Consider the following 23,843-nt stretch of genomic DNA (forward strand, 5'->3'; position numbering starts at 1 on the left):
CATGATCTTGATGATGTGTTAAGTCAGCACTATGAATCAGCACTATGAATGTGTTAAGTCAGCACTATGAATGTGTTAAGTCAGCACTATGACTTGCATTACAATCTAAAGTTATTAACTTACCTTTAATAGGACAGAAGTGGACCCTGAGACAATTTTCAAATTGCAACACGACTCATTGCATATATATCATCATATGCCCATGTGATATGTTTTATATTGGAAAAACTTTGCGTTGTCTTAAATTGAGAATTGCAGAACATCGCAGCAATATAAGCAATATGAATATGGAAGCGCCCTTGGTGGCCCATTTCGTTCAAATGGGTCATAGGGATTGTGACTTTAAATTTGCGGTTTTGCAACATTTTTCAACACATGAAAAACAAGAAGTGATATTGACATTGACAAATTTATTTTAAGAGTTGAAAATAGATTTATTCATAGGTTTAAAAGCAATATTGTTGGTTTAAATCGTGAGATTGATTTTTCTTGTCATCTGTAAAGGCATTACAGCTGTAGCTCATTTAAGAAATTCACAGCTGATTGTAATCACGGGCAATCCATATACTTTCACTATCTTCCTTGTTTTTCATTACACATAATAGCTATTGTTGGAGTGCATCACAGCTCTACGGAGAGATAAATAAGGATTGCATGACAGCTCTACGGAGAGATAAGTAAGATAGCTAAAATGGTTATTCATCATAATAAAAATGTATAGTATTTGTTAAAATGATGTAAAATTATTTAAAATGTTTAAAAACACTTTAAAATGTTTGAAAATGTTCAAAATTGTTTAAAATTGTTTAAAAATGTTAATAAGTTTATGTTTAAAAATAAGTGTGTATAACAAAAAACTATGATTATTATTATTATTATTATTTGTAGAAAATCCATATGGCAATTAAGAAATGTGAAAAAGAGAATTTATGAATTTCTTCTCCTGAGGAAGATATCCACGAAAACGCTTTTTGAAACGCGTGAGGCGTTTGAGAGAGAGACTCTAAAGGATTTATAAGACTGGAAATATTTATTTTGACATTTTTTGAGCCATTATTTTGGCCTTTTGCATATAATGTCACACTGTATGAATTGTTGTGGGAGTTTGAATGAGAGACTCTAGATATTTACAGAGACTGAAGACAATTATTTTGATGAATTTGAATCATGACTTTGGTCTGTTTGTATGTTATACAACACTTTATGAATTATAGTAGTAACTTCAGAGAATTATTGGTTTTGTATTAATTTAGTTTCCGCCTTAGTGTGTGACGCGAACCTTGGTTTTCACATATCTATACGTTACATACATTTTTGGATTGTTCTTTGTATTTGACCAATGGCCAGTGCAATAACCATGATCTTGATGATGTGTTAAGTCAGCACTATGAATCAATGTCCTGTAAAATGGTCTACCATTCTACCAATGTCCTGTAAAATGGTCTACCAATGTCCTGTAAAATGGTCTACTTGCTCAGAGAGCTGTGGATTCCTCAGTACAATCTATTTCTCAGGGATATTTCTATTAATCTTTTCCCCACTGGTGCTACGAGGTTGGTTATAAATTGTTTTGTTACTGTCCTGGTGCTGCACTGAAGTCAGCCTTCTTAGGGGGTCCGTCTAGAGCTTTTCGGGGTGTTCTGAGGGCAGTGGGTGACAAGGATACTTTCCAGGAAACTCTTTGTCTAAGGAAATTTCCCAACAAGGAAAGGCATCATTTCCCCCCTTCCTACTATAACAACAAGAATAACATTGCTGGGAAAGAGGAAGTGAGAAGCACACACATGCATATTTGAGGAGGCTGGTGTAATTGGGACGGGGAAAGGGAAGAACAGAAGAAAATAAAGGATGGTGGGAAGGAGGAAAGAGCGGGAGGGGCCACAAGAGACTTTGTCATGGAGTCTCCCTCCCCCAATAGAATTTGCCTTCTAGCCTGTGGGTAACATGTGACCTACAGAGGAGGTACTGGTCACATATCAGCAACTGCTGGAAATTCAGAAATTCTTGCTAGTATAATGGGGCTGTTCTTTACTAAAGCTAGGTTCCATGCCAACGAGCCATGCGTTGACATGTGAAACGTTAAAAAACTCAGATGTTCAAACTTCACCTAAAGCTAGTGATACGTTTAAATGATGGTGTCACCTCTTGCTGCAAAATAAGGAAAGAGTCAATGAAGCTTCTTTGGTCGTTCTCATCCAGGTCCTTGAGGTACTCTATGAAGGTGGCCTGTATGAAGGCGTGCAGTTCATCTCTGTTATTCAGGAGGGTCTTGTGAGCCCCCAAAAGGAAACCCAGAGCAGGAAACATGTTGTACAGCTAAAAGAATAAAATATGAGTAAGGGGAGGAAAAGAGATAAGCAACTCTGCTCAGATGGAAAGCTCAGATGTTTTCCCTCCAATATCTTTGATCATTTTCTACAAAGGAGTAACCAATGACATAAAATGATCCCATTGTTGGAATGAGCGACTTCTGCATGCCTGGACTTCTTGCTTCTTGCTTGCCCTCCTTGTCTGGGCCAGGAGACCGCCCACTAACTTCCTTTCTTCTCCATGCTGCAGCTACATTTCTCCTGTCCTTTGTCCTGAGTACATGGATAATGGCTCTCTGCCTCTGTGGAGCTTTTCCACAGAAGCAACTCTTCCTTGCACACACGTGATGGCACGTTAGAGTGACCACTTGTCCTAAGGAAAGTAATTTCTCAGATTAGGGTTTCTTTCTATCTCCCTCTTACCTGAAACAAAGCTGTGAACTGAAGATACTTGAATAAATATTGAAGTTTTTCCTTTTTCCTTTATTTCTTGGGAAGTTTCTATAAACTACACTCATACAGATTACTGGGCTGGTCCATAATTAACTAAATCCAACACCCATATTATGTTTGGAAGTATATATGCGCTGGCTCAAGCAATTTATATTACCTATTAATTACTTGTAAAGTATGCCAAATTGTTGGCTATTAGACTTATCAGACTATTATATCTCCATAACACATAACACATATATCTGCACTTTAAATTCAATTCATGCAACAATTTATTACAAGACAACCTTCTCTCAATTCCATAATCATGTAATTATTAAACCAGCAATGTACATAATCTTGTAAATATTATTGCGTCAATGTCACCCACTGTGACTGCAATACAAGTTCATAACTATTAATGAAAATCCTGGATCGGTGCCTTGAATTACTTATAGATACCATCCCAATTCAAGGGCAGTCAAATTTCTCATCATTTTCAGTTGTATATATTTCAATCCGCTCCGTTGTGCTTCCCAAACATTTCATGCTGATTATCGTGTTTTCGCTGCCCTCTTCAACGGAGCGGATGCTGCTGTATTGGGCAGGGAGGCAGGCAGGGAACGTACCTCTCTTCAAGTAGCACATGGGGCACATGCCCTACCTGCCCTACCTTAGATACAGCACTGTTTGTAGGGCTTTCTCATTGCCTGCTCTGCAAATATGTAAAAAATTCTCAAGGCTTCTCTGTAGAAGTGATCCCCAAAGAAATATGTCAAGTCCTTGGCTAAGATATTAGAGGGTCATGACACCTTTTCAAATATCTACCCAAAAGCCCAGAATCAAGGCACAATGCAAGTGGATTTTACTATTTTGCACAATAGCTGCAAAGTGCATTGAAAGTGGATTGAAAATGCATTATCTGCATGTGTGGATGGGGCTAAAGAGATGTAATCACTTCAATCCCACATTGGAAGATGTTTGGATTAGATGGCCTGCATGGCTCCTTCAAACTCTATGGCCCTTTTCGCACTGGCGGAATCGCACGGGCGTTTTTGCCGTCCTCAGGGAGCTGTTCGCACAGGGGGTGCAGCTGCTTCGCAGCCGTGCCGCCCTCGCTCCGCCCGAGTGGTGCGAAGCCGCCGTTTTTCAACCTTGCTTCCCCAGTGAAGTTTTTGGAAAACGACAGCTTGGAGCCGCTGCCGTGCAAACGGCAGCGGCTCCAAGGCACCTTCCCTCCCCCCATGTCCGGGGGGCGACCTACCTGTCCTGCGGCCCTCTGGCACATCGCTGAGGCCTGGGGACACACCCCCTCTGCCCTGCGACTCCGGAACGGTTGCGCAAGGCAGGGGGGCGTGTCCCCTGGCCTTGGCGACGTGCCGGAGGGCCGCAGGACAGGTAGGTCGGCCTGACGAGGTTCTGGGACCGTTCATGCGAATGGTCCCAGAGGGGTCGGGTCGGCGTCATCTACGCCGACCCGACTCCTTCCGTCGCCATGCGGAAACGGCCTATGATTCTCTCTCTCCCTTTCTTCCTCTCCAGCCTTTATATCACCTGACAACTAAGACTTAGAAATTCTGCAATGGGAAAACTCTTATTGACTTGAGGGTGGCATGACTGTCTGAGGCCTTCTAAGCATCCCACCCGTCCTGTTGCATCTTTCAGTATCAGCGGCCAAGTTGATTTTTGTCATGGTGTGGTTTGCAAGTGGTCAGTAAGGTGATTTTAACAAATAACTGCGTTGGATTACCTGGTGCTATTACAGAGGAAGCCTGGGGAGGAAAAAAAATAGGAGTCTCAGTTGATTTCTATTGCTTTTCTCCTCCCAGTCTCCTGTAGAGATTCACACCAACATCTTCTTTTCACCACACATAAAAATGAGTTTATTATCTTCTTTAGACAGGTTGACAGCTTAGTGCAGTGATAGCGAGCCTTTTCAAGACTGAGTGCCCAAATTGCAACCCAAAACCCACTTACCATATATACTCGTGTGTAAGTCGAGTTTTTCATCACATTTTTTTGTGCTGAAAAAGCCCCCCTCGACTTATACACGAGTCAGGAATATTTTAAAAAATATTTTAGGATTTTTAGTTTGTCGGCCGCAAGGGGGTGCAGGTTTTAGGCTAGTGGCACCAAAATTTCAGGGCATCATCTGGTGACACTCCTGATGATACCAGCCAAGTTTGGTAAAGTTTGGTTTAGGGGGTCCAAAGTTATGGACCCTCAAATGGGGTGCCCCATCCCCCATTATTTCCAATTGGAGCTAATAGTAGATGGGGCTACATTTTGGGTGTCCATAACTTTGGACCCCTAGAACCAAACTTCACCAAACCTGGCTGGTATCATCAGGATAATCTCTTGCTGTTACCAGCCAGGTTTGGGGATGTTTGGTTCAGGGGGTCCAAAGTTATGGATCCCCAAAGTGGGTGCTCCCATCCCCCATTGTTTCCAATGGAAGCTAATAGTAGATGGGGCTACCTTTTTGAGGGTCCATAACTTTGGACCCCCTGAACCAAACTTCACCAAACCTGGGTGGTATCATCAGGAGGGTCTCCTAAAGATACTCTGAAATGTTGGTACTGCTAACATAAACATTCCTCCCCTGACAGGTTGTGTGAACGTTCCTTTTACAATGACACCTGCCATGTGCAAGTTTAAAAATATGTACACTAAAAATAATGAACTATTCTTTTAAAAAGCAGGGCAGTTTTGAGCCACAGTGAACAGGCATGTTCACTCCAGTTTTTATTTTAAGATCCACTGTTTAAAACCCTTCCTTACAAAAAAAGCTAAGGTTTTTGTACTTTTAAAGTTATTGTTATTACCATATTGTTCTTGTTGACCCTCTTTTCCACTTACAGAGCTAGTTTACTGTTTTTCTTTGAAATAAATATTCAAAAACATTTAACCTACTGATGCCTCAATTAATGTAATTTTATTGGTATCTATTTTTATTTTTGAAATTTACCAGTAGCTGCTGCGTTTCCCACCCTCGACTTATACGTGAGTCAATAAGTTTTCCCAGTTTTTTGTGGTAAAATTAGGTGCCTTGACTTATATGCGGGTCAACTTATACACAAGTATGTACGGTATTTATCGCAAAGTGCCAACATGGCAATGTAACCTGAATACTGAGGTTTTAGTTTAGAAAAAACGGTTGGCTCCCAGGCGTGCGTTACTCGGGAGTAAGCTTGGTGGTAGTCAGTGGCTTTGCTTAGAAGCAACCGTGCAACTCTTCTAACGGGTGAATCACGACCCTAGGAGGGTTTACTCAGAAGCAAGCTCCACTCCCAGCAACCGAGCTTACTCCCAGGTAAAGGATCACGCTTTAGTTCTTTGCATGAAAATCAGTGGGGCTTAATAGTGCTTTACAGGGTTACCTACACTGCTTCCCAAAACTAGGTCTTAGGTTTAATGCTAATAATTGAGCCCAGTGACCCAGCCAGTCTAGATGTGTGTGTCGGGGGGGGGGGAGCCACTCTGCACATGCCCACAGAGAGGGCTCTGAGTGCCACCTCTGGCACCCGTGCCATAGGTTCGTCACCCGTCTCATCCAGCACACTCTCTTTTTGAACTGCTACCATCTGGTAGGCGATACAGGACTATCAAATCTAGGACAAAGAGGCTTAGAGACAGCTTCTACTCTAGAGCTGTGGCTATGCTAAACTCCGCGGCTTCGTGTTGATGTGTTTGGGGCTGTGTAGGGATGTGTGGAGGAAGGGGGAAGTGAGGATGATGTATGAGTCTGAAAGTGTATGAATATGATGTATTGTATGAAATTGTATGAGTATGATGTATGAGTCTGTAATTGTGTGCATCGAGGAATGCTGCTGTAAATTTCGTTGTGCGTGCACAATGACAATAAATGCTTATGCTTATATCACTGGCTTAGTGGTTTCATTGATAAGGTAAGTAATGTAACAAGGTAGTGTTTGTTTACAACAATAGTCGCTTTAAAAAAGTTATAGTTTCACACATCCACAGCTTTGTGGTATGCTTGTGTGTGTGTGTGTGCGTGCGTGTGTATGAGAGAGAGAGAGAGAGAGAGAGAGAGAGAGAGAGAGAGAATAATTTTTAAATGGAGGCGTTACCTGTGCTGAAGGGCTTGTGAAAAGCCGAACATTTTCAGTGACCAAGTTTTGCAGTCTTATAAATGTGGAATCTTCATATCCGAATCGTTTGCCAAGTAATATTGATACTGTAATATTGGCAACTGCACCATTCATAATATCAGTGTTTTCAAATGGTTTTCCTACACAAATTAAAAATAAGGGAATATTTAACTAGGAAAGAATGCTACCAATACTGTTGCCTTTCAATGGCTTAGGATGCCAGCAAGGGCAGAAACTAAGTGTGTATCTGTGTGTGCATGCATGTGTTTTATGTGCCATCAAGTTACTTCTGACTCATGGCAACCCTATGAATTAATGACCTTAAAAATGTCCTATCATTAATAACCTTGCTCAGGTCTTACAGACCTCTGTGCAACCAGATAGCTAGGTGGCTCTGTGATTGACATAGGGCCAGCCAATCAGCATTCTGCAGAGACAGCCACTCTTGGAAGTAGAGAGGACTTATTGGCCAAGGACTCAATAATATTTTCAGCTTTGTGTATCTACCTAAACATAGTTAAGTGGGACTGAGGGGACTGAGACTTTTCATGATATATACTTCGGTCTACCATTAGAGATTGTTGAGTGTCCAGCAGAGGCGTTCCTCGCAATGGGCAAAGTGGGCTGCTGCCCAGGGTGCCACCTTGTGGTGGGCGACAAAATTGCAGGTTCGTTTGTGGGGGATTTTGTATTTTCAGTGTTTTTTCCATTTTTGGCCTGCAGGGAGTGCAGATTTTAGGCTAGCAGCACCAAAATATCCTGATGATATGACCCAGGTTTGGTGAGGTTTGGTTTAGGGAGTCCAAAGTTATGGACTCCCAAAGGAAGTGCCCCATCCCCCATTGTTTTCAATGGGAGCTAATAGGAGATGGGGGCTACACCTTTGAGGGTCCATAACTTTGGACCCCATGAACCAAACTTCACCAAACCTGGGTGGTATCATCACCCAGGGTCTCATGAAGACACTCTGAAATTTTGGTGCTGCTATCTTAATAATTGCACCCCTGACAGCAGGCACCCCCTAAATTTCCCCAGATTCTCTTTTTAAATCCACTCCCTTCCTGCCAATGCTTGTTTTCTTTCTTTCTTTGATTCTCTCAATGTCTAATAAAGGTTGTTGTTGTTGCTGTTGTTGTTGTTGTTATTGTTATTAAATCCACCCCCTTCGGCATGGATTTAAAGGGAGAATCTGAGGTCCCCAGTTTGAACATTGAAAGGGATGCTGTTTCAGGGAGGGGGAGAATCCACCCCAAAATAGCATCACTTTCAATGTTGTTTAAACTGGGGACCCCAAAATGGAAATTGCAAGAATTACCTTCAATAAGAGACTGGTATACAAGAATCTGGACTTACATGGACTTAGACAATTTAACTATATTGCCACAAATGGAAGAAGCAAAGAAGAAAGAAACCCTCTGGGAACCACTGAAAAAATACTTTTTGGATAAATTCATCATTCTTTTGTTGTGATAGAATTAAATGTATAATGATAATATACTGTGAATTATAAAAATGGTAGTTTAGAAATTTGAGTAATTAATGATAAATATCTATAAAATTATTGACAATTTTAGTATTAGCCGTATAACATTCTTTATCTTATTCTTTTTTACTATGAATTAACATAACATGAAGTTATGTAAGACGGATGGTGGAGGCCACCTTATAAATGTTTTAACAAATGAAGTGGGGGAGCAGGGAATCAAACCCGGTTTTCTAGATTAGAGTCCACCTGCTTCTAACCATGACGCCACACTGGCTCTTATAGACAGAAATGTTGTATCCTGAAAGGAAGGAACAGAGTTGCCAAGCAAGCCACAAGAAGAGCCTGTCTCCTTAGGGAACCAGGGAAGCTGTATGCATAGAAGTCAGAAATGTGTAGCAAACAATTTCAAAGCTTTCGAGCAACAGTTGCTAGAATTCTTGGGAACAACCCATGCTGATAAATGATTAAAAATCCATTTGTTTTGCAGTGGAGACAGAGCAGAGAGCACCAACCCACCTTCATAAGATTCAAATCTCTTTATCAGGAAACCACACTCCTCAATAATCCTGTCCTCGATAGTCTTCTTGCCCATTCCGTAGTCCCGTAAGGTAGATAACACAAACCGCCGCATCGCTCTCCAGTTCTCACTATGAGCGAAAATTATACCTGAACGGAAGGGAGAGCCAGATCTCAAGTTGCCATAGCTATTCCAGTTGTGTAGAGGCACCTGTGAAGACGTGTGTGGGAGGAATTCTATCCCCTCTCAACTTATTTGGCCTTGCTCCTCTTCCTCCAGCTCCCTGCCCTCCCCCTTCCTGCCTTTTTCTCAATAATTTAAAATGAGCTTTTACAATTTTCTTATGATGTTAATATTACACTGTGAAATACAGTCCATATATATTAACTTTGATGCATAAGGTCTTTCATAAAATATCAAAATCATTACAGTTCGGCATCTTTTAAAACATATTTATATAAAAGTGCAGTGCGTTTTTTAAATATTTTAAAATATTTATAAATAACCTTTTAACTATTTTAATGACAATTCATGCAGTGGTTAAAACTGGTTATTTAGTTCTCAACGATTCCTGGCTGCAGCCACACAACAAAAGTAAGATTGAAACGAATGGAAAACTTAGGTGGAGCCTAATGAAGTCTGACATGCAAAATGCATCAACTGCAGCTCCAGTGACTCAGGATAATTATTATTTGGGCACTGAGTAGTATTTAGATTATTAATTAACATCAAGGTATTCAGACACACATTTACTGATTTCAAATGGACTTCTCCATTGTCAAATGGACACTGTGTGTATCTCCTACAGTTCCCTTATGGACTCTTATATATGGGAATGTCCACAAGAACCAGAAAAAAGGGTTTTTGAACAGAAATAAAAAATAAAAATGTACAGTTAGATTCGCCTTTAGTCTCTCGTTTTATTCAACGAAGCCATACAGAGAGTGATATAAACTTCTATGTCCTTTACCAATATGATCCCAAGCACCTTTAAGAGAGTGGATGTTAAAAGACATCTACTCCAAATGGAGGCAAGATCGATCTTTAAACTCAAAAGTTTAAGCCACCATGGGGGCTTAATGCTAATATTGAACAGCTTTATATAAACCACTTATCCATATTACATTTAATTACATTTTTGTACAGCGTTCTAAGTCTTGTCATGATTTAGAAAAAAAGATAAAAGCAGATATCCTAGAGGAACACATCCAAAAGTAATCAGCTGTACACATACGATTCAGCATTTTGAATATAGTCAGTGCTAGAGAATAGGCTAGGCCTGGATTAGCCTGATTGAGATATAAATGCTTCAAACACTGGAGTGCTGTGTGGTTTCCGGGCTGTATGGCCGTGTTCTAGCAGCATTCTCTCCTGACGTTTCGCCTGCATCTGTGGCTAGCATCTTCAGAGGATCTGAAGGATCTGAATGCTTCAAACAGCTTTAAAGTGTAACTCTCTTAAACTTAAGCGATACCGAAAAAAATTAGGCAAAATTCAGATTTGGCTTGATTCAGCTGTAAAATTATTGTTGTAGCCAAATCAGCTGAATCTCTGATTCAGTATACCCAAATTTATTCAGATATACCGAAAAATTAAGGTTCGTTTGCATTTTTTGTTTTTGTGTGTGTGTGTTTTCTGTTTTCAGCCAGCAGGGGGTGCATTTTATAGCTAGGGGCACCATCACTTCAGGGTATCTTCAGGAGGCTCTTGGTGAAGTTTGGTTCAGGGGATCCGAAGTTATGGACCCCCAAATGGGGTACCCGAACCTTAATATTTCCAGTGGAATATAGGGGCTGCTCTTCGAGGGTCCATAACTTTGCATCCCCTTAACCAAACTCTAACAAATGTGGGTGGTATCATCAGGAGAGTCTCCTGAAGATACCCTGAAATTTTGATGCTACAGGCTTAAAGAATGCGCCCCTGGCACCCCAAATATTTCCCCAGATTCTCCCTTTGAAACTGACCTGGTTCCATTGCAGCCAATGGGGAATTTCTGGGTGGTATCTGTAGGGTGCACATTTTTCAAGCTAGAGGCACCAAACTTTCAGGGTGGCTCCAGGAGACACTCCTGTCAAGAGCACCCAGGTTTGGTGAACTTTGCTTCTAGGGGTTCAATTTTATGGACCCCTAAAGGGTAAGGCCCAATTCCCACCACTCCCTGAAGCAAACTGTTGCATTGCAGATTAAAATGGAAAGTATTCAAAGAACTCAGAATACACCACCCAACTGAAATATGATTTCTTGCAGTCAGTTGTCATCATTCCTTGGGTATCACATATGATTGGATTAGGAAGTATCAAGGATTATAGTAACAGTAAATAAATTCTGCTTAACAAAACACCAGGGCTGGTGCAAGCTAAAATAAAGGAGAGTGGGGCTTCTGTGCCAAGTAAATCTTTGGCTCATTCCGCACATGCAGAATAATGCACTTTCAAACTGCTTTCAGTGCTCTTTGAAGCTGTGCGGAATGGCAAACTCCACTTGCAAACAGTTGTGAAAGTGGTTTGAAAACGCATTATTTTGCGTGTGCGGAAGGGGCCATAGTTTCTTGAAGTCACAATTGTTTCAGTGCATGAATAAATACCTAATCAAACCAACCAAGTAATTGAACTTAGCTATTCAGGCTTATAGTTCAACAAGACTCCAGGCAGGAAAATATCCTCCATGAATGTAAATAACTATGTACTTCAGTCTGAGGGGAAAATAAAGCCCCATTAAAAACTTCTTAATGTCTTTTTGTGGGATTTGTGAATCCAAAGCAGAATTAAGTAAGTCTTCCTTTAGCAGCAAACGTGCTCTTTGAAGATTTCTGCATGGGGCGGCCTGTCTTGGACTCTACTCAATTTTTGTTTGCTGTTTATTTATTTTATGCCATCCAATAAACACATGTTTCTTATTGTAAAATGTAAGAACATGTACTGTTTGCTTACATTTGGTGTGGATGGGGGGGGGGATTTAAAGTGGCTCCTTTAAATGATGCTCCCTTTACCACCTCCACCCTGAATCGCGATTCAGATTTGGGCACTCAAATGGATTCGGATTTGGTTTGTATTCAGGCAGCTGAATCACCAAACCTACTCTCTATATGATTTTATTTTAAATGGTTCTATTGGGTATATGATGGATTTATATTTTGTATAATGATGTTGCATTCTAAATGCGCCAAGAAAATTCCACATTTTAATAATTGAGTCGAGAAATATTTCCATTCGTCTGTCCTGAATTTGTTACCCATCAACTTCACTGAGTGTCATAGATTTCTGGTATTGTAGGGGGAATGGTTTTCTCTCTTCCCTTTCTCCACTCTCAGCCTAATTTTAATGCAGGGCACAGAGATAAGCTAATGGCTATAGGACTTCAGAATAGAGTTGAAAAATTAGCAAACTACTCTAAGGTGACCAGCCATCCCAATTTTCGCGGGACACTCAATGCTTTCTTTATGCTGATGTGTCCCGGCCATTCCGGCCGGGCTTCTGACATTGTCCCGATTAGTATCAGGTGCTCATGTCAAGACGCATACTGTCAAAGGAGGGACACACTGCCTTATGCGGCGGCGCTTTTTAGGCAGGTGCTCCCCGGTTTGGGAACAGGGAAGTGTTCTAGAAGGCACCAGTGCAGCCGCAGTGCCTTCTGGGGCGCTTCCCTGTTTCCTGACCGGGGAGCGCCGCCGCAAAAAGCAGTGTGCTCATGCGGGTGCGCGCGTGCGTGCGCCCCCCCGCTTTTCAATAGTAAAAATCTGGTCACCTTAAACTACTCGTAAGCTATAGTTTAAGTATTTAAGGCTGATTCCGCATGGGCCTAAAACAGCAGTGTGAAAACGGTGTGAAAATGGTGTAAAAGGGTTTAAAACAGTGTAAAAGGGTTTATACTGTTTTCACACCGTTTTCACACTGCTGTTTTTGGCCCGTGCGGAATCAGTTTTAGTTCTTTAAATAGAGAGCATCTCCTACAACAGGATTTGAGATAGACAAATTTGTTGCTATGTAGGCTTGCAACAACTGGAATGAATGGACCTCACCATATCCCTTCATAACTTGATCGAATATTGGGATGAAGGGCCTCCCAGCAAAAGCATCGGCCTGGTTCACCAAAGCCTCCTTTACAGTCTCATACCCTGCCAGCACTACCATTTTCTGAGCTCCCATCTGAATGCTGAACACAGGCCCACATTGCTTGGATAACTGAAAGGCAAACAAAGAAAAAAGTGAGAAATATTATTCTGATCTTCCTAGTGATTCCTAGTGATTAGATGCAAACAATTTCTCAGAAAACCAAGATGGCAAGTCCAGACCCATCATTTTACCATTACTGAACACAGTTTGGCAGATTGTTTCAATTATTTATTTGTGTACTACCTCCCAGCCAGGTGGGGTATAGGCAGAATTGCCAACTGGTCTAGAGAGAAAAAATGTTCTATCCCTTTAATAGAGTCTTATTCACACACTATCAAAGGGATGCAACATTTTCCTTCTTGCCTCTTCATAACAAGGCCAGCAATCAAACAGCTTGTGAAAGATCTTAAAGACAACTGTTAGTGTAACCCCTATGCTCAGAATGGGTTGACCCAGAAAGGGGTGGAGAACCAAAGCAGGAGAAGGCTGCAGAGCTAGTTTGGAGGAGACAAGGCTACCAGACTCAGACCTTGGTTGTATAAGCCCTTAACACCTTGTTAAGGTAACTGCAATATTGTTGGGAACTACTGGGAAGTAGTATTTTTGCTATGTTGTAAATGTTGGAGTTTATTGTTTCAGGGTTTCCTTTTGTGGTTGTAATGGGTGAGAGTTCTCCTGGAAACCTTCATCATGTTGAATTCTGTTCATCAAGCCCTTGGAGTCTTCAGGAGCCAACCCACTTGCAAAGAAGAATTGGACTTGGCAGTATCAGTAGACTGTAAATATAAGGACTTGAAAATGCAACCTGAACAGGACCTTGAAATGTGATGTTAAATATTGATGTTATATGTTAAGAAAGTAAACCATTTTGTTTTTAAAATTTGTTGTTGCAAACTCATTCTAAGTTCTGCCCCACAGAACCCACAGATAGAGGTTACATTAGCCTTTAAGAAAAATACTATGTACTACATAAATATTCTTAGATTGCTTTTGCCCACAGTGTGAATCCTGGTTTAGGAACCCATATTGGGGGGTGCGGGGGGCGTGCGGGTCAGAAAAGACAATGTCCCAAGATGGATAAAAAACATCCAAAACATTGCTGGAGATGCAAAAGGGAATTAGGAAGTTATTTCCATATGTGGTGGGCTTGCCCAAAGATCAGGAAGTATTGGGAAAAAACACACAAAGTAGCACAAAATATACTGGGGCATGATTTTACATTATTACCAGAGTCCTACTTGTTAGGAATATTTCAAGACAATGTTCCACCAAAAAATATTAATTTATTTTTGTATATCTCTGCGGCGGCAAGGATACAGCTAGCGAAGAGCTGGAAGAACTGTAGAAGTCCAAAATGCAAAGATTGGATCAACTCGCTAAGAGACTATAAAAACATTGATAAAATGTCGGCTCGCTTGAAAAACATCCCTCTGAAGAAGTATAAATCAACATGGGAACCACTTGAAAAATTTTGGGAAAAACATAGAACTATTAAGTCTAGATAAGTATATTGACTCACTGTTAGAAATAAAATGTATATATATAGATAATGTTAAGATGAAGGATAGATAATAAGGCTCTCATCGAGGGTTGTATTGATCTGAGTTAAGTTTAACCGTGCGCTCTGAGAGGTAATATGAAATTGTTCAAGAACAACAATAGATATTTTTGAAAGGCTCAGGGATTGAGCCATAATAGGATAAGACTTATAAATACTTAAATATGGAATGTGACTATAAGACACCAAGATTTATGTTAATCTGTTTAGAGATTAGTTAATAGAAAATATACAATTAAATGACTTATAATAGAATTACGCTTAAAGATTTAGGATGTTAACGAGGTGTTCTCGCATAAGGTTTGCGGAAGCCAGACGATTTGTGTTTTGAGGTTAGAAACCCAAAGGTATACAAACACAGTAATAGAATTTTATTACCTAGGGTTTTCTCTATTATATATTTAGTTTTAATATTTTTTGTGTTTAGTTGTATGTCAGATTTGTTCACTTTTAGTGGTAAAGTGTGTGTTTTGTGTAGTTGAAAGTCAATGACAAAGACACTGGAAATTGTAATGACTTTTATAATTTTAATAAAATTAAAAATTAAAAAAAAAGACAATGTCCCGGCTGGTTTACTCTTGGAATGAAGTGGGAAACAAACTCTGAAAGGACCCTGGGAGGGAGGGAGCTAAGGTAAAAAAAAAAAAGCCCTCTGATTTCTTATGAAAAGATACATCTGTGGCACACCAAATGTCACCCTGTGGAGTTGAAAAGAAGCCAAAGAGTTGGACCAGTGTTCATCTGATCCAGCTTTGAGTCTAACAGCCAGACTTCAGGAGCAGCGGAACTTATTTTGCAGTGAGTTAGGCCCCAGAAAGTGACTCTGCTGTGACATTTCTCTTTTGGGGTTTGCAGGGCCGGAGCGAGGGGGAACAGCACCCAGGGCACATGTGCACCCTGCACCCCTGCCATCCCCCTGCCCACCCCAGAGTGCCCCTTGGCGCTACGCCACTGCGGGTTTGTGATCAGACCGCAGAAATTAAGAGAAGATTCTTAAGCGAACTTTCCCCTTTCTGAACTCACTGACTGTGCGGGGCCTCACAAGTGCATAATTGTGCTGATGATGGTGCTGTCTTTGGGGTGGCTCAGTTTATACTGGGTTATTTTCCTGAATAGTTCCCAAAGAAAGCTCTGGGTACCGTCCGACATGCATTTCCAGTAGTCATTTCTGGATGCCATCAGAGTGGGGATAAACTTGACCAGATCTTATTTTTCTATGAAGGAATGCAAACTGCAAGTCCTCCCAATCTTGGTAACAGGCAAAATGACTGCCCCTCTGTAACAACTGAGCTAATAGTACTGATAGCTAAATGATACCGCAATAGCTAAATGATACGGCAAAGAATTACTGAAGCAAGAACAAAACGAACATATGTTACTTTTTTTGTTATTCCACACACAATAACCATTATGGTTCTGTGTATTGTCAAAGAGATCCTCTGAAGATGCCAGCCACAGATGCAGGCGAAACGTCTTCAGAGATCCTCTGAAGATGCCAGCCACAGATGCAGGCGAAACGTCTTCAGAGATCCTCTGAAGATGCCAGCCACAGATGCTGGCGAAACGTCTTCAGAGATCCTCTGAAGATGCCAGCCACAGATGCAGGCGAAACGTCAGGAGAGAATGCTGCTAGAACACGGCCATACAGCCCGGAAACCACACAGCACCCCATTACGGTTCTGTCTGCCCAAAAAGATGATCAAAAGGACACAAAAATCACAAACAAAGGTTTACCTTGCACAAGATTATGTAAGGCCTCTTCAGATCTAAGAGGTGAAGATTTCCTAGAAGCTGTAATAGTCTTGGTCCTGGGGGGAAATTTTCGCAGTTGCTATTCCAGGAACTGCCCATTTTCAAAAGAAGTGTGACCATGAGGACCAACAGGAAAAATATGGGAAGAGGACCCATCCAATCCATTCTGTGCCAATGAGAAGTGTTCTGAAGGGATTACAGAGTCTGATCAAGAAAAGTCTGTATCAACTAGAGGCGGCACAATGAGTTATGCAACTACTTAATAGTTGCACAAACAATTACATCAGACATTGTCTTTTTTTTTTGCTATGGGAAATCAGCTGTATCTGTGTAAAAAAAAAAGGCTTCCTGGTTCCCTTCTAACCTCTTTTCCCTTCCAGCCATTCAATTCCTTTCTCAACTATATACCTTTTCCTGTTTGGGTGGCATCCACTGGTGCATCTAGGGGGAGCGAGGGGGCAGATGCCCCAGGCACTGCTTGAGGTGGGGCATCAGGCAGTCCAGAGGCCCCACCCAACTCAGTAAAAATCATCTGACAAAATTCATCTAAGGCCCACAGTTTAAAGGTGGACCTAGCCAAGCCCAGCATTGAACTACGTGCCCTTGGTCACTTGAAAGGAATTGCCTAGAAAGGGGAGCAATTGATTCCTTCCCATATGCCTGCAGTTTGTCGGCAGAAAGAATTTTTAAAACCAGGTTGCAGCTCCCATTGTCCTAATGTTGAGGTGAACCTTTGAGTGGATGACATTTTTCCACAGGGGCAATATGGTGATTCTTGTGCATGCTCACACCAAGCCCCTCTTCTAGCACATACCCAAAAGACAAGGGGGGGGGGGATTGGCAATGTGATTTCACTTATGCTGTCAGCACCCTTGCTTAAAAACTCTCATTTTTTAGAAGAACATCTGTAAGAAAAAAACCAGAGGCGTTCCTCCGATTGGATGAAGTGGGCAGCTGTCAGGTTGCCACCTTGTGGTGGGCGACAAAATTGCAGGTTTGTTTGTGGGGAATTTTGTATTTTCAGTGTTTTTTCCATTTATGGCCTGCAGGGAGTGCGGATTTTAGGCTAGCAGCACCAAAATTTCAGGGATTTTTTGGGAGACTATCCTGATGATGTGGCCCAGGTTTGGTAAGGTTTGGTTTAGGGAGTCCAAAGTTATGGACTCCCAAAGGAAGTGCCCCCATCCCCCATTGTTAAATCCACCCCCTTCGGCATGGATTTAAAGGGAGAATCTGAGGTCCCCAATTTGAACATTGAAAGGGATACTATTTCAGGGTGGGGGAGAATCCACCCCAAAATAGCATCACTTTCAATGTTGTTTAAACTGGGGACCCCAGATTCTCCCTTTAAGGTGGATTTAAAAGGAGAATCTAGGCTCCCTAGTTTTTTTTTTAAATTATTGTACTTTATTGAAAGTTTAAAAGAAGTTACAAAGTTTTTTAAAAAAAGAGAGGGATAGATACAGAAATCTGAGGAACGTCAGTAGATATAACTATAATAATTTGGTTGTGTACATTTTCTTACTGTGTTAACTTCAGTTTCATTAGCATTATAAGTTCATTCACTTACTGCTCGTCATTTAATACAAAACGATAATTTTTCCTTTAACAGTATAATAATATTAGATATAGTAATAGAAAGACAACTTCTTATAGAGCAAAGTTTTGTTGCATAGTAAGGGAGGGGAGGGAAAGAAGAATAGGGCAGGGAGGGAAGGATGGGGTTCAGAGGGGGGGAAGAGAACGAAAACAAATTTTTAAAATATGACTTCTTCAGCAATAGATCTATGATCTTTTAATATCTCAATCTATGTACATTATAAAGCTAACATTCGTTATTATGTTCTCTTGGATGCCAATCTTTGTCATCCTTGTCCTTAATCAACAAAAAAGAAACTTAACAGTAATTCTTTCTATAAAGTTCCCTAAAATTCTACATTATTGCTATACTTATTATACAATAACTAATAGTTATTTTCCATGCAAGAGAAGTCTTTATCTTATGTACTAAACTTATTTTCAAAGGCTTTTATTTTAACAAAAATTAATTCTAATAGTCAACAGGGAAATTTATGACTTCTGATTCCTTTGTTATATAGTCTGTCCACGGCTGCCAGTTTTGGATGTATATTTCCACTGGCTGGAGCTTTATTTGATGTGCTTGTTTATCCATAATGTAGAGATGATTTACTTTCTGTTTCCGTTCCTCGAGGTTCGGTAGAGTGGTTAGCTTCCAATGCTTTGCCAAGGTTAAACGAGCTGCTGTTATCAGGTGGTATAACAAATGAAAATGTATTTTTTTAAATTCTTTTTCTATCCACATTGGACTAAGCAGGTAAGTCTCAGGTTTCTTTTTGAAGTTTTTCCCAATTATTTTTTGTATTTCTGTGTGAATTTGTGACCAGTATTTTTTTATTTCTTTGCAGGTCCACCAAACATGGAAAAAGGTGCCAGTTTCTGTTTGACATTTCCAGCATTTCTTTGTTTGTTTTTTACTGTATTTTGAAATTGTTAAGGGGGTTAGGTAGCTCCTATAGAACATTTTCCGTAAGAGAGAGTGCCAAGAGTGTGCGTGTGAGTCAAAGAAATGTACTTAACTTCTGACTTACGAGACTTGTCTCACATAGGCAGTGCTGGGGTTAGCTGACCAATAGCTTAATCAATGGTCATAAAACTCTGACCTCAGTAACTAAGTAGCATGCACATAGTTAACCCCTTTGTGTCTGAATTGTGGCAGACACTTGCAAATCCCAACACTACACCAAGCTGGTGTGGTGGACCTTCAGCTCGTCCTCAGCGATCGAGCTGCTGTGACCCCTGACTGAGTTTCTTGGAGTGTTGGGTACACAGGAGAAGGGGGTGAGCAAGCGAGCAAGCGAGCAGGTCCACACAGGAAGCGGCATCACTGACAAGTCCTGCTTGGATGCAGAGCCAAGTGTAGAAGTAGGAGGAGGGACCACCAGGTTCACCAGTGGATGTGAGGAACTACAGTTGAATGTACGCCCCACTTCGCTCTAGCACAAGTAGTCTCAAAGGAGAGCACCTTCCTTATGAGGAGAGGCTGCAGCGTTTGGGACTCTTTAGTTTGGAGAGGAGACGGCTGAGGGGGAATATGATTGAAGTCTATAAAATTATGCATGGGGTAGAAAATGTTGACAGAGAGAAATTTTTCTCTCTTTCTCATGTCACATACTAGGAACCAGGGGCACAAGCATTGAAAATGTCTGGGGGGGGGAAGTGAATTAGGACGCTAATAAAAGGAAACACTTCTTCCACGCCCATAGCATGTAGATTGGTGGCCATTTACTTGGAATATGCTGCCACAGGAGGTGGTGATGGCCACTAACCTGGATAGCTTTAAAAGGGGCTTGGACAGATTGATGGAGGAGAAGTCGATCTATGGCTACCAATCTTGATCCTCTTTGATCTGAGATTGCAAATGCCTTAACAGTCCTGGTGCTCGGGATCAACAGCCGCAGAAGGCCATTGCTTTCACATCCTGCACGTGAGCTCCCAAAGGCACCTGGTGGGCCACTGTGAGTAGCAGAGAGCTGGACTAGATGGACTCTTGTCTGATCCAGCTGGCTGGTTCTTCTGTTCTTATGTTCTTAATAGACTTTAGCTTTCCCTTCTCACAACAGACACCTGGTGAGGTGGTAGGAGCTGGGAGAGTTCTCAGAGAAGTGCAACTTGGCAAAGGCCACCCCAGAGGCTTTCATGTCGAGGAGAGGGGAAACAAGTAATGAGATTACGCCATTTACCATTAGTGGAAGTTATGATGACCCAAGCCATAGATAGCTCAAAAAGAGAGGCGGAAGAGACAGATTTATAGGAGGAGCTACTACTCATTATGAGTGAAGAGGCCCTCCATACACAGAGCTAGCGAACCTCAGGAGGCTACATTTGGGGAAGGCTTCACCCATTATGAGGAAAGGTGTTGGGTGTGCCAGCCTACAGGTGGGACCTGGAGGTTATCTCCACACCTGCTGGATCCCACCTCTGCTTACGTGCAGAAAACATGAAACACAGAATGGCCAGCTAGGAAACACTTAATGTTAGAAGGCCAAATGTACAGGCAACCCTGGACAAAGCTGCCCATCCACACCTCCAGTGCTAGCCCCCAACCCATCACCAACGCATAACTCAGTACTTTTGCATGCAAGGTCAGCAGGAACCAGGCACATTATTTGGGGGGCCAACCTCCCTACATCTTCAGCACACACTTCACTTTCCCAAGCTCCTCTTGCCGGTCGCCTTGATAGCAGATCTGGATGCTCGGTGGTGTGGCCCCGTCCTCGCTCTCTAAGGAGGTGAGGAGGGAAGGACTGGAATTCACGCCATCCAGGTCAGGCTCTGAGATGTGTGTTGCCACCAGGGAATTGCTGGTTGATGCCCGTTGTGACATGGCTGGCTCTGTTTCTGGCACGCGGTTGAGGCGAGCGGCACAATTCTCTGATGGCTCTTGAGTTAGGAGTTGAAGTGTATCTGTGGCAAGGGTTGGGCCATGGCCCAATCCCTTGTAATGCATGGGATGGCAGAGGGGGTATGGCTTGGGGTCCCGGATGCTGCATTTGGGGCTGACCCATAATCCTTTGAGCAAGGAGGCTGGCTACAGCCTCTAATGTGGCGGCACCCCTTTCAAGAGCAGCCATCACATTGGCATTCTTCCTCACTACCAAATCTACCAAATCCCCTGGCCCAGATGCTACCAAATCCCCTGGCCCAGATTGCATTCACCCAAGAGTTCTTAAAGGGCTCAAGCATGAAATTGCTGATCTTCTCACTTTAATATGCAACTTATCCCTGAAATCAGGCTCCATCCCTGAAGACTGGAAGATGGAAGAAATTTTTCTCTCTTTCTCACAATACTAGAACCAGGGGGCATACATTGAAAATACTGGGGGGAAGAATTCGGACTAATAAAAGGAAACACTTCTTCACGCAACGTGTGATTGGTGTTTGGAATATGCTGCCACAGGAGGTGGTGATGGCCACTAACCTGGATAGCTTTAAAAGGGGCTTGGGCAGATTTATGGAGGAGAAGTCGATCTATAGCTACCAATCTTGATCCTCTTTGATCTGAGATTGCAAATGCCTTAACAGTCCAGGTGCTCGGGAGCAACAGCCGCAGAAGGCCATTGCTTTCACAACCTGCATGTGAGCTCCCAAAGGCACCTGGTAGGCCACTGCGAGTAGCAGAGAGCTGGACTAGATGGACTCTGGTCTGATCCAGCTGGCTTGTTCTTATGTTCTTATGTTCTCACGGCCTCCTCCCTGTCCTGCCTAATCTCTATCACCTCATCAGCACATTGCTGAAGGAACTGGCGGCTGACATCTGCAAGAACGGCAACTCTCCACTGTCTTCTCTTCTCCAACAGCACCCTGCGCTCGGGAGACGTCTCTATAGTGGGCGGCCCACTTCCTTGTCCTGCAATATGAGTGGAGGGAAAGGGAAGGGTGAGTCCTGACCATAATCATGCAGTACTAGCTCTACCCAACACTCGGTAGGTGGGGAAGGAGGGGGGGAAAACTCATGCGTGCCCTCACCGTTGGAGGCGCTGTCATTTCCTGAGTCACCCGGTGTTTGCATGAGCTGCTGCTCCTCTCCCGCTTGTTCAGCTGTCAGGTGACTGATGCCCCCCTTCTCCTGTAAGCAGGCCACTGAGCAGCACGAGTCCAGTTGCTGCACACAGCCACGTGGCAAAGGAGTAGGAAGCATCACTGGGATTTCCTGCAGTGGAGAAAAATTCACTCCAGTCAGCAATTTTGCAGCCAGGGAGGCAAAGGGAAGCCATCCTCTCACAGCCACCTCCATCCGAGGTGCAAAATGCGGGGCTAACTGGTTCCCCTCCCCCCATGGCCACTGCATGTTAAAAGCTGAGGATCTGTGTCCCCCCCACTGGTCCCGTGTCTGAGGCCCAAAATATGGGGGGTGTTCTGCTCCCCCCCCTGTGCACCAAAACCCACGGTGTGGAGAACTGATTCCTTTCCCATGCCCTGCAGCTGCCACATGTTGTGGCCAGTGAATGTGCCCCCAAACTTCCTCCTTCGGAGCCCTGTGCTCCTCTGGTGCCAGCCTTGCACAACAGCGACTACAGCGGGACACCTTGGGGACATACATGGAGGGATCCTCTCCCACAAATTCTGCTTACCCAAGTTCAGGGGGCTTGGAGGAGGGTGAATGTCCACCTCATCTATCGTTGTGAAGAGCTCCTCCGATTACAGGGTGGGGAGAGCTGCGGGCAATAGCTGCTTGTCCACTCTAAACCGTGTGGCTCTCATGATTGGGGGACTGATGTTCCTGTCTTCCCTGATAATCCTTTTGAGCTCCCCATAGAAAGGGCAGGTCACCCTGTTTCCCACAGCAAGCAGGGGAAAATGAATGACAGACACACACAACCTCCACCATGATATGCCCACTAACATTTGGTCCAAAGTGCACATCTCCCTAGCTATGCACTCTGGAGAACGAAAACGAAGTACCGCATGTACATTGCGTGAAGAAGAAAACAGGGGCATTTTGGGACTCCGCTCCTGATTAATCCAGGCTAAATTGCACCTGGTTGATATAGGTCGTTTCCCCACTTACTTGCTTTTGCGCGCTACTCTCCCCAAGTAGCGCGGGGTCCCCCAGCACTCCCCACTACAGGGGTGGCGACAACGCACATAATTCCTGGTGCTCCTCAAAACGGCGCCTTTTGATTCCTGGTGCTCCTCAAAACGGCACCTGGTGCTCCTCAAAACGGCGCCAAAACGGCGTGGGGAAGCCCAGGAAGCTGCCGCCAGAAAATAGCCAGCGCCGCACTGGGAGTATGCACGCCTTGCAACCTTTGAGTCGAGGTAAGTGGCGGTGGAAAGAAGCGTAACCATAATGAGCAGAAAAAAGTGCTTCTTGGGGGGAATGTTCTTCCCGGGAGAGACTGGGCAGGCTGCAATGGTCGGCGACTCAGCATAGTTGAAAACTATGACGTCAGGTGCGGAGATCAGGGGGTGCGTGGCGGGGCAGGGAGATCAGGCGGCTGGGCAGGAAAAATAAACGGTTTCTGCTCCCGTGGTGTTTCCACTGTAGTGAGTTCAAATGTAAAAAGCGTAAGGAAAGGAAAGCAATTATTAGACTTTTGTGGAAAACATTAAAAAGTTTCAAATATTTTATTTATTTATTTATGTATTGTTTGGATTTGTAGACCGCCCCATCCCCAATGGGCTCTGGGCGGTGCACAACAACGTCAGCATATATACAATGTATAACAAAGGATCACAATAGTGACCACATAAACAATTGTTACATTTACTAAAATCCATTAAAATCCATTAAAACAGCGGTCAAAACAATAATAACAGGCGTCCCATAACCCAATTTATTAAAAAGCCTCCCCAAAAAGAGGGAATGGCCGGACTCCTCCCTAGGAGGGTAACGGAGATGTATTTTGGCAAGAGTCAACCACAGCTAGCTGTATTGGTTCACAGCATTTTAACCAAAAGGTCCAAGAAGTACTTACTTCTGTTACCCTTAAATCGATGGGACTTCACATGGCTTAACTTACTTCCACAAAATATTTGAAAAC

The 23,843-nt window shown here is 42.8% G+C and overlaps 1 protein-coding gene across 1 annotated transcript in view; it reads right to left on the bottom strand.

Moving 5' to 3' along the window:
• Window positions 1-23,843, bottom strand: part of LOC125428763 (cytochrome P450 2K6-like) — a 62,377-nt gene that overhangs the window by 6,812 nt on the left and 31,722 nt on the right. The gene's annotated exons all lie outside the window — the stretch shown is intronic.

Source organism: Sphaerodactylus townsendi, linkage group LG03, assembly GCF_021028975.2.
Source record: "Sphaerodactylus townsendi isolate TG3544 linkage group LG03, MPM_Stown_v2.3, whole genome shotgun sequence".
Classification (NCBI taxonomy): Eukaryota; Metazoa; Chordata; class Lepidosauria; order Squamata; family Sphaerodactylidae; genus Sphaerodactylus; species Sphaerodactylus townsendi.